This window comes from Pygoscelis adeliae, unplaced genomic scaffold, assembly GCF_000699105.1.
Source record: "Pygoscelis adeliae isolate BGI_AS28 unplaced genomic scaffold, ASM69910v1 Scaffold10, whole genome shotgun sequence".
NCBI lineage: Eukaryota > Metazoa > Chordata > Aves > Sphenisciformes > Spheniscidae > Pygoscelis > Pygoscelis adeliae.
Window position 1 is genome coordinate 3,641,287 of NW_008824053.1, and position 12,020 is coordinate 3,653,306.

The window sequence follows — 12,020 nt, forward strand, 5'->3', positions numbered from 1 at the left end:
GGGTGCCCGGTTGGGTAAAGCCGACTGACACCCGTTCGGCCGTTCCGGCTGCCTTGCCAGCGTACGGTCAGCCACGGATCCCTCCCGGCTTTGCCGGTTTGCTGGACGTACGGCCCCACGGCACTGGCGTCTTGTGCGAGACCATCGTTACCGCTCACCGACGTCCCTCTGAGCTTCGCGTGCGCAGGCACAACCACGCTGAAGCAGACCAGTGCTTGTAACTTGAATGACCAATGGATGCAGAAATCAGTAGCCACCCTTAATAGCCTGCTTTCTCAGTGCTGTCCCTGTTGTCTTTTTATTTATAGGTTCACTAAGGTCAGCTCAATAACCTAGAGAAAATTAATATTACAAATTGAAAGATATTAAAAGTGCGTTTTCATTCCCTTCCTGACAGTCAGTGGAAAAAATGTCCTCTTTAACAAGTCATCCAACATCTGCAACTGCAATAAAATTGAATTAAATGGAAGGTATTTTGGAAAGCTGAAGTTGAAGGATTGGTCCATCTTGTACAGGAGACAGAGCATTGGGCTGGTTTTGCTTACAAAAAAGACTTTATTCCCGTTCTCAAGTGAAAATGCAGAATGAAGCCTTGGTGACAAACTAGCATAGATGGAAGTAAACTGGTAATATCAGAAACTGGGGTTAAAAAAAAAAAGAATGACTCTCTGTCCTAGAGCATTTCAGAGTCCTTCTAAGCTAACTGGAAATAAACACATTTTTCAAAAAATTAGCTTGTGCAGTGTTTCTGAAATTGACTTTTTAACTGATTTAACAGAGCTCGGTACAATTCTGATTTAAATTTACACCACCACCACCCCCGAAGTGGTTCTGAGAAAACATGACAGGAAAGATTTCTAAAAACTCTGTGTCTTACAAGGGATTTATTAAACCATTTAGTTTCCAGCCAACTCACTGTTCTTGTCTTTATCAGCATTCTGCCTTTTAATGCTCGTTACTCATCAATTTGTAGAGAGTTTTCATAATTTGTGTGAAAATTACAATAAAATTCTAAAATTGAATACACGTTGCAGAAGTAATTTTGTGTCTATAGAACCTAAATAGAGAAAATAACGTTTCCTTCACTTTGCGCTATTGCACTTTAAAAATGCGTGAAGAAAGCCATTCTCCCTTGAAATACAAATGTGAAATTTCAGTGAAACGTAACTTTTTTCCACAAGAGACGTTCAGTTTTTTGACTGTATCAAGAAAAAGAACCAAAATTATTAATAACTTTTAACCTAGACACAAAGAGTAACCTCATGATGTGATGAAGAAAAATCATTCTGAAAGAACAGTGCCGATGATGAAGGCTGATATTAGAATTTGATAGTTTGCTGTCATCACATGCTAATACTAGCTTTCATTGTTGATCTGGCCCTTTTTGAATGATTCTCCTTAAGCTTTGTGTTACATTCTTATTGTTAATAAGGGAAAACAGCAAGTGGAACAAATATTTTTAATAAAATCCAGATTCCAAGCAACTGAAGTTCACGGAAAAACACCGGAATCGGCAGTAAGGCCTTCTTTTACCGAGCAATATCAATCATAATTCTTGTATTCCCTCAGTTAGCCTCGGAAAAATTATCTTATAGTTGATAGCAAATAACTCGGGATTAAAATAAGATTTTTTTTTTAAATTGTAAATTAAATATTTTAATTGTAGTAGTTTTTTTCCCTGAATTTCCAACCTGACCAATAAAACATTTCTTCGATTTAGTAAGAGATGAGTGTTTTTCTCGTGTGTCACTAGGTGGTGCTCTGCCCCTTGTTTGGAGCTACTACACAGCATTTCGGACTGGTGAGAAGAGGCTTGTGCTACGGTTAGCCAGTATTCCCAAATGAGGATTTCCATGTTACAGTCGAAGAAAACAGCAGGAAGCAAGGCTCAGATCGGATAAGGGACTTAAACACCCGCATCCCAAACGTAATACCGAAAGCTCTTGCTTGTTATTTGTCCAGTCGTGCAAGTGCCCAAATTGCCAAGATCGATTTTAAACTTTGTCTTACGGCTTTCACAGGAAGGAGCCCGGTCCTGCAGCGGACTGGTTCAGGCACTCGGTGGGGAGCAGGGGGTTTTGGAATCGGCGTTTTGTAGGGTTGATCCAGTTTAACCTACAATAGAAATGAGATAAAAAAAGAGTTCTGGAAAAAGGGTCTTGGATTACAGAACTGTTCCTTTCATGAGAGCACTAATGACTGGCCAGAGAGGCGTACGCTGGCTTGTGCGCTCGCTCTCTCTGGTGAGAAGCCCAGGTTGGAGCCTTTGGCCTCAATCCCTTGGTCTACACGCACAAGATGCTGGCATTATAAGATGCTTCATCTAAGTCTTGTATCCAACTACAGCCACTTTCCTGGGAGATTAGTACGATGCGGGTCCACGTTCACGTATGAGTCTTCACTGCTCTCTCGAGTATGTAATGTTTCTTGCAAAGGGAAAAAAAAAAAAGTTTTAAATCCTGGAGCACCCAGGAACTCACAGTGATTTAGATGTGAATTAAGACAGTAGCCATTCGACCTGCTTGGTGTGTTGTGGTGGGGCAACCATGGGAAGGGAGACCAACATTTACATTTTCAAGACTACTTGTAGTTTTTAAGAGCTTTTTTTACGTGTTACCCATCTTCAGACACGTTTATCAGCATCAGCAACAGAAATACTGCAGCAGTGAAAACTCATGGGCATTTTTCTCTGGTTTCCATTCTTCGTTTTTCACAAAGTCACCCAGAATATACAGAAGAAAACCAGACATAAACTCGAGCTTCCTGACGCCAAGCCTCTGCTTTAATCACAAGGTTCTTACTATTTCTTATGAATGTGGTGTTTATTCGCGGGGAATGAATCCTGGTGCTGCCTGCACTTAAGGCTTGCCTTTCTTACCAAGAAACTTACCTGGTTAAAACTGGGGCAGGAATGTGGGCTGAGAGAGGAAGGTCTTAAATGAAAGCATGACGGCTCCTTGCTAGACTGGTTAAGTGGGATGACTGCCCCTACCTGTATCCCCTTCTGGGTCAGACAAGGAACAGAGGCCAATTACTCTAATAGCAGGACACAGCAACTGAGAAAGTCAATCTAAAAGCAAACATTTTCTGCCTAATTAGAGAAGGTGCAGCTGAGCATAATTTCCATTACTCTCAAATGGTCTTGCTTATGTACAGTCGCTTAGCAAGGAGGCACGGTTCTCCATATGTAGCTATGTTACTTGGAATATCCTGAACTGAAACACCCAGAGACTGAACATAATGCCACCTATTATGTTCAAGCTGCTAGTCAGGTTTTCTGACAAGTTCCACTCTAAGACCTGGTGTTTATGACCTTGCCTCACTCGAACCATTCAGTCTGAAATTTCTCATGGCAGGTGCTGAAGATTTTTGGGCAACTTCAGCACAAATTATTCAGTCATTTCTAAGAATGAAATTAGAGAAGCAGACATTATGGTATCCCCTTTTTGGGTAGCAGTAAAGAGATTCTTGTACGTGACTTGGATCAGAGATTTTTAATGGACAAGGAGACAGAAGTGCTTTCTCCTTTTTCTCATCTCTGAGAAACTTCATCCACATTTGCCCAAATCGCTTTGATAAATCGCAGTGTACGCTCAGTCAACTTGCTGAGCGTCATAGCTAAGGAATCTGAAGACTGTGTCTGCCCGGTGTCCTCCTGAGCCTGCCTGAGACGGTTTGGACTACCCTGAAACGTGCTTCTGACCTGCCACATACTTTTCACTGTTTTGCCTGTGCCTCAGTGGTTGCCCTGACGGTGGCCAGGCACAATGGACAAAGCAGGATCCCCAGATGAACGTGAAGAAAAACAAAAGGGGAAACGGCTATTGCTGTTAAACAGCTTCTTGGAGTCGGTAAGGAATACCTTGGTTAATAAGGTAAGCAGGGCCTAGGAGCTCTCTGAGAAGTATAAGGGGATTCATAAAGGTCAGTATCAAGAAGGCTCGTTAAAGCATTTAACTTAATGCTGTACACAGTGGGCCATTATGCCTCTGTTGAGCCACAGTAACTGTGACCGACCGAAAGCCAGGACTGGCTCAGCAAAGACACTAGAAACAGAAACCTTAAAGGAAAGTGGAAGACTGTGACAGTAGGGGAATGGCAGGCAGAGAGAGGAGGTAGACAGAGGACTGGCTCGTGAGGGACAACACGCAGAATTGGAGGGAAGGGTAGGACTGGATGTGGATGGAGGAGGTGGCTGGAAAAGGGAGGTGAAGATTGAACAGAGAAGGAACCTGAGGGCTAAGGGAGGTTAGGATTGGTATAGGGAGGTATACGACTGGCCAGGGAAGAAGAGGGTAGATCAGAGGAGCATTGAAAGCTATGTGGGGATTAAACAAGCAATAGCGCAAGTCCTGAAGGTACATAAACGATTAAGACTGTGGGGAATGAGCAAAGGAATCTGGGTCTGCTACCGCTCCCTTGCACAGCTGGGGTACCACCTTTCCTCTGCTGTCAGCAAACATCCACGATGCTGACTTGAAAGTGCCCTGTCACACTCCGGCCTGACTAACAACTCAAATCACCCTACCAGGTTTCTGATCAACCTGCTAGCACTGTCAGTTACTCCACTGGATCAGCTGGCAGAGGTCTGCCCTAGGTATCTAGGGAATCCAATCCTTTGGGTGACTTGAGTTACGGTCTTTATGATGTTCCATGTTAGCTTTTCTGTTTGCTCATCTAGAAAATATGATATGATAACATATTATCCACCTGATAATATGTTTACAGCTGGAAACTTAACTACTCTGTTATCCATATAATCATGAAAATGCACAAAAGACAAAATAAACAATATTTTTTCTAGCAATTTGGTTATTTTTGAGATGCTCCACTTCTCAGCCTTAAAAGTCACTTGAATTTAAGAAGCTAATACCGATTAATAAGCCACTTATTTCCAGCTTCCAATGAACATCAATCCCACCTTCTTCTGGGTATTTCCAATGCGTTGAGGAGCTCTATTTTTATTTCAGAATATTGACTATTGAGTAGATTATCCAGGGATCTAGAAGAATGGAGTGTGCACATCTTACAGCCCAGCTATATAGCTTTAGCTTACTACTGCTAACGACCACCCCTCCTGTGATTTACCAACCACATGAATCATAAAAGGAAGGAGTATAATGCCACAAAGTTAATTTGTTCCACTTTCCACATGAGCAAGCAGAGATCTGCACAAAGAGCCCTTTCATGCCTGTCAATACGCAAGCTAGGGTACAGTCTGACCCTAGGAAAGTGTTTTGAGGGTGTTTGCTGAGCTGAATCCAATCATAAACTTTAGAGCTGACTCATTTCAGGGTTTTAGAACAGAGCAAGGGGATCAGTGTTTCAGGATTAGATGGTACTTCATACACCATCATATACTACATGGTACTTCATACACCAACCCAGCTACAGCTCTAGAGCCGTAGCTTTGTGGGATGTCAGAATTACAATGTACTTGCTCAGTGTTCTGACTGGCAAATGGCACGGGTAGCACAAGATGAAAGAGCTTGAACTGGAACGGCTTCTGTTGTTCAGGACTGTTAATGTCCCTCTCCAGTCCAAAAAGTAGACATGCCAGTACATCCGAGTGCATCAATACGGAGAACAGAGAAGTCACTGTATTGCTCTTCACAACGCCCCCAAAAAAGCCAGGGAAGGGAATTGCTTGAGTTTCAGAGAAATTGAAAAGTGAAAGATGTGGATTTGTAAGGTTGGAGAAGGGTGGCTTGTTCTCTAAAGTATGTAAATGGAAGGAAGGATGGAAAGCATTCTTGAGAGCAGCAAAGAATAACCTAGGATAAACCCCAATCAAACAGGCTAGCAAAAGGCGTCAAGCTGGACCACATGGAGTCTGTAGAAATATCTGTGACCTACGCAGGCAGGTCTAGTTCTCGATGAAAAGGAGGAGAGGTTTTCATTAACTGGGTCGAGACCAGGGCAGTGTGGTTTTTATCGACACTGAGAAAAGCAACAGATTCATTACAAGGACTAGAGGGAAGTCGTTTGTGCCAGCACAAGATCCTTCATTGATAGTTTAGTTCTCCTAAGGACAATTTACATGAATGGATTCAGGTACTGAATGTTTGCCAACGAAAAATAATCGTGTTGAACCCAGACAGCCAGCTTGGGCTGTAGCCTTGACATTAGGCCCTTTTAGAAGCGGTGCGACTGCACAAGGAGCTGCTGCTGCCGCCGCAGATTCCCCCACATGATGTCACTCTCGGGCAGTTTCGTCAGCCCTGATCTTTGCCTACAGCAGAAGGGTTATGAACTCCAGACGGCAAGCCCGTATATAGAGTTTTGTATCTTCTAAGTAGCTTAAGTGCAATTTTGTTGTTGCTTTTAGTTTTGGACTTTCTGGGCACTGCTTTTCACTGGTTCCTCTAGTGACTAGTTAAGACTAATTTCATGGATTTATTGCGTCTAGACACTTATTGCATGCAGGTTTAAAAGCATGTACAATTCTGTCTGTATTTTACAGTTGTCTTTTTAAAACAAAACCTGTTACTGTATAGTGAGGCTTGGACAGCAGCATATATTTTCCTGGGTTTTCCTCTTAGAAATAACACAGTTTTTATATAGAGAAGGTATTAGACCGTCTAGTCTATTCAAACCTAACGCCCCCAACCACACCACAGGCAGCCAGCGGAGAATCTACTCAAGTTATTTAGGCTATTTGTCGACTTCATTGTAGTCACTGCACAGTGTGGCCTATTACTGCAATTACTATACATAAGAATAATCATTACTTTAGTCAGGAGTTCCAGGATAAGGCCCTTCATATGTAACAATGTGTTGCTGCGCAATTCCATAAAACTGGACAAGATCCAAAGTTCCACTGCAATGCACATTAAAAAGACTCAAAGACGTGGCTTCTTCACTGCGTGAAAAGAGAATACTGAACACCCTGCTTTGGTCAGCCTGTTAAGAGCGGGAGGAAAGGTGACTATCTATTTGCTTAGTGCCAGTAGGCTCCCCTGCCAAAGTATCGACAATCATCTGCTCTATAAACACTGACATTTGAACAGCAAGTTTAAAAAAACCTGCATGTGGCTAGTCATGTTGAGTCCGATAATGGCCCCCAAGATGTCTGTTATTTATCTGACCTATTCTTTATACTACCTTTGCTTTCTCTTCATGTTTTTACAAGACTTCTCATAAATTACCTGCTCAATTAAAGTTTCACCTTAATTACTCATGAGAAGAAAGTCACCAGTGAGTGGAATGCAGCCATGGAACCGGCAGTCAGTGGCAGCATTACAGAATATGCGATGGCATGAGTTTTGTAAACAGTTTATTCATCTTCATTACGGTTATACTGAATCAGCACCAAGGCCGCATGTGAGAAACTCTCTCAGATGAGTAGCTCTAACTCAAAGGACTTCTGTAGTCATCCTTATAGGCACAGCTATTTACAGGATAAGAGTCCAATGGCTGAAATATTTGCTACGAACAGTGGTCCAGTTCTGCAAACCCTAATTAAACATTGAATAGCTAGAGAAATAATTCCAACTCTGTTAAGAATTCCTGGGAGCCAACATTATATGCTACTGTTTCAGAGAGAGGAACCCTGACATCTAAAGTCTTTTCCATGACATTTTAATTTTCCCCGTTATCCCAAAAGATATAGACTATTGTTACATGTTATATATCAGACTCTCTCGTTAGATCTTAGCCTGCGCATACGCATGAAGTTCAGCTAGTTAGAGCAGCTGGGTTCTAAAAACAGGAGCGTCGCAGCTCCATGTCATTGGCCAGCCCTACTCTGTGTCAGGGCTCCATCCATTTGCCTCCCGGTACTTCAGGTATCAATATATACTTTCATACAATTTTTAATCACTTTGCATCAATGTTTCCATTGATCGTTTAAAGTGAAAGAAGAAACAGGTTTCCTATGATAGCAGTAAGATCAATATTTGCTAATTTTGTAGTGTTGTCACTAAAGTTAATTTTGTTCCATTTCTAAGATTGAAGAACTGCTTTCTTCTGAGACTTCTTTTCAAGCAACCACACTGCTTCTGTAATAACAACTCATCACTCTGGTCTTAATGCTTATTACAGAATCCTAATGCAGCTTATAAGCAATGTTATTTTGTAAAACGTTTTTGTGGTGTTAGGTAAAATGAGATACAGTATTTCTTTTGTAGTAGACATTGAGACCTATGTAAAGAAAAATGTACATAAATGTCTAGATATTGTTGCAGTACTGATTTGTTTGAATCTTTGTGCATAAACCAAGGAGTGTTACTCATCTGTTGTGATTAAATAACAGAACAACAGTATTCCTAGTCCGTCACATCATCGGTAAAGTTATGGGGTAGCTACTGTACTTCGATAATATTCACGCAACAAAAAAGAGTTGTCATTCTACTAGCCGTTCCTACAAGAGCTACATTTTCCCTAGTAACTGTGTATCATCACAGTGGAGTAAACTATTAGGTAATGTATGATACAAAACCACTTGATGGAAGGTAAAAATATCTTCTTTGAGCAGCTATTTGAGGAAACAACATTTTGCAGCAATCACTGCCTGTATAATAATGGAAAGATATTTTGAAAAGAGGATGTTGACCCTCTTTCTAGTGACTAAAATTTGAAGTAGTCTGAGCAATGGCAGTATAATAGTTTCCTGTCCACGTAACACGTTTGCACAACATAATGTTGCTGATAACGCTAACTAGTAAAGCGTGTAAAACGCAAAGGATGTGCATGTGTCTGGGAATTCCCATGGTTCTTCCTGTCTACCGGTAAAGGGTATTTGTAGGAATAAGACAAAACTAACAGCTATGGCCTAATCATGCAGTGTTGACCTTGAACTTTGCACTTCAAGTTTCCATATGTAAATAGTCAATCGTGTAGCTAGTAGTAATCCAGCTTTCTGTCAACACTTGGCTCAGAAAATAAATAACACGCCGTAACAAAAACGGTTTAAAATTTGATTCTGCTTTGTGCGTGTAACCGTTCTAGGAGAGTTAGAGGCAAAAGGTGATTCTGCTCTGTTTCTGGCTTTTCTTTGGACCCACAGAAACCCGTAGGTCAGGCAGTGGTCTAGCTGCTGTTGCTGAAAGCGGAGTATTTTGAAGCACACCAGGACATACCAGCAACTTGCACTCACAGTGTGCTCCCATACGATTATTTGTAGTAATTTGCTTGCTCATTCTTGCAGGAAAAATGTGCATATGATTGGGGTTATACGTAGGGATCTGGCCTTCAGATAGTTTCTCCCTTCTTCTGCTCTCAAGCAAGTATCTTCGCCTCTCCATGCCTCAGTCTTGCCTCTTGCTTGGTAAACTGGGAGCAGCCGTGTTCATCTGCTCTCATAAAGCACCCTCAGATCTAGGTATCAAAAGCAAGCTATCTTTGCCACAAACGGCTTTGTTCATTATTTTAATCTGATTATGATCTGCTATGGACCATACTCACTGTAAGGAGAAAAATACGTACATTGCATATAAGTTATAACTTTGATACTACTCACGTAACAAGATTGTTGAAGTTCTAAAAATAGTGGCCAGTGTACATCAGTTTTCCTATTTCCAGCTGATTTATCAAAAAAATTTCAAATATTCAATTTTGTACTAGGAAAATAAGCATCCGAACCAAATATATTTATTTTAGATAATGTTATCTGAATAAAAACATTCAACTGTGATATGTTTCCCCCAGGAATCAGCTATCCGCAAAGAAGCTACAACATTCGCATCACTGGGAGTCACAGCTGGAGCCAAATTTCCTTGAATTTTTTTGAAAATCGTTAATAAAACCAATAGTTGTGTATGCCATCTCTCCACAGAACAATGCAATTTCCATTCTCACTAAGACACAGTCCCAGAGAAGTATCTATTTTATGTGTATCTGATGCTTTGAAAAGGCCAATGGCTATAACCCAAAGAATTTTAGCATGTGTGGTCTACGTTACTTATCACTCTTCTTCTAAGAGGGTTATGAAACAAATGCTGGGGTCCAAAGTAAATAGTGTTTCAGCCGTTGTTTAACAATGCACGTCATGGATGTAGCCTGTTAAATGGCACCCGATCGGATCTGTGGGAAGTAGCTGCAAGGTTTTTTTATGCATATTAACAAGCTGTACTCCATGTTTCAGTTCTTGTTACTGTGGAATGCCCTAAAGCCTTTGTTTAAAACCAAAAGCATGAAGATACTTATTTTCCAAACATGATAAGCTGCCTGTGCGGACAAGGCGGTGTGTTTCTTTGTACCTTATTCTTAACGCTTTTCTGTTAATATGTTTGTAAATCAAGCCACTAGTCATATCTTTCACGTTGCAGCTTGCTTTTCAGGTTTTTCCATGAGAACACAATGCTTCAGATTTTTGGAAGTATCCATAACTGTGATAACTAGAAGGAAGTTCCTTATTGCTCATACTCATGTTTGTTGCAAGTTTTTATAATTTAGAAATCCTTATGTGCAAATCTCACTTCCTTCCCTCTAGTGATCAGTGAAGTAGCTTTTTAATACTGGCTGAAGAGTTTTATTTTTCATGCAGTTGTCCATTCTTCTTCAGATTCAGTTAATATATATCATCTGGCAAACAGTGCTAGGTGGAATACAGAAAATTTGGTGGGATCTAGAAAACAAAACAACTGATGTCTCAAAAGCTCTGAGGTCAGAAGGACAAGCTTCTGCAACAGAAAAGTTAAGGAGAAGGAGAGAGAGAGGAGAGATGTGCCTCAGGACTGTGTTCTCAAGCGCTTGGGTCATCAGGGAGGAAACAGGCATTGTGTGTGTAGACAGCAGACTTTCTCAGACAATCTCTTGCTGTTTTTTTCTTTGTTCTTGCTTATAACACAGGCGGAATGAATTTAGAAATCTCATCAGTCTCACTTCTAGTCATTATTTCAATGGCAAATTATGGAAACAGACTAAATCCTGTCTTTCTATTCAGAAACATTCAGAAAGATTGTAAAATATTAAACAAAAGAACAGTAAGGTTTGGGGACAAACCCCAAAGCAGGCATTCAATGTTATTCTCATCTGCCATTGCCCATGGTTGTAAAGGGGAAAGTAAGACGTAGAAGAAGATACACTAGTTGCTAATATTTGCTGCCCTTCCTGATGTCTCAACAAATTCATTCTGTAGCTGTCACATCTCATGCCTGAACCTCTCCAGGGATGGAGACACCTTTGTCAGACTGTCCCAGTTTTCTGGGGTTTGTGCATATTGATTCAGGGACTTTGAATTAGGCGTACTGTTATTTACCAATGCCATGCAGTCTTTGATGGCCTCAGAGTACCGACCATATAATAATCGCTTCTGAGATACTCACCATCTGTAACAGTAGTTACTGTGTATAAATTTTCCTCCGAAAATGAAGCTGATTGAATAATGATTTCTTTGACTGATTCAGCCTTTTCTTCTGTTTATGAAATGACCATTTTTTTTTATGTTCACTTATTCAACCAATACATTTTTTTTGCTTTTTTTACTTTGTTGATGACCCATTCTAAACCCAAGCTGTCTGTTCAATTGTGACTGGCTGAACAAAAGTATGTGTTACTGTTCGTTTCTGATGATAAGGGCCTGAAAACTTTTATGGAACAAATACTGAGCAGACAGTTTCATAAGACACATTCTGCACTGGTAAATTGAAATGCTCAAGTGCTCTTGCATGTAAAATGGATGCAAACACAAACAAGGTAAACTGATTAATTTATATACTCAGCTTGCTGATAATAAAAAGCACATACATTATTTGCCCTGTGCTTTTTTAAATCTGACTGATATATGGGTAGCAGCACGAATTGGTATGTAATTGTCAATATACTGCATATAGTTAGTAACGCTGTGGAGGTAATTGCCTGAATTATCTGTTTCAACAGCGATGGCAAAATAATATCAGAGCCTGTTAAATAAAACTATATTAATAGTTAAAAAACTATAGTTAAATAACTAATAGTTAAAACTATATTAAAACTAATCATTGATGCCTAACATATTTTGACTCAGGCCTACCCACTCGCCAGCATCTTTTCCAGGGACATATACGCCTGTTTACTACTATGCCGTGACCATACATTTA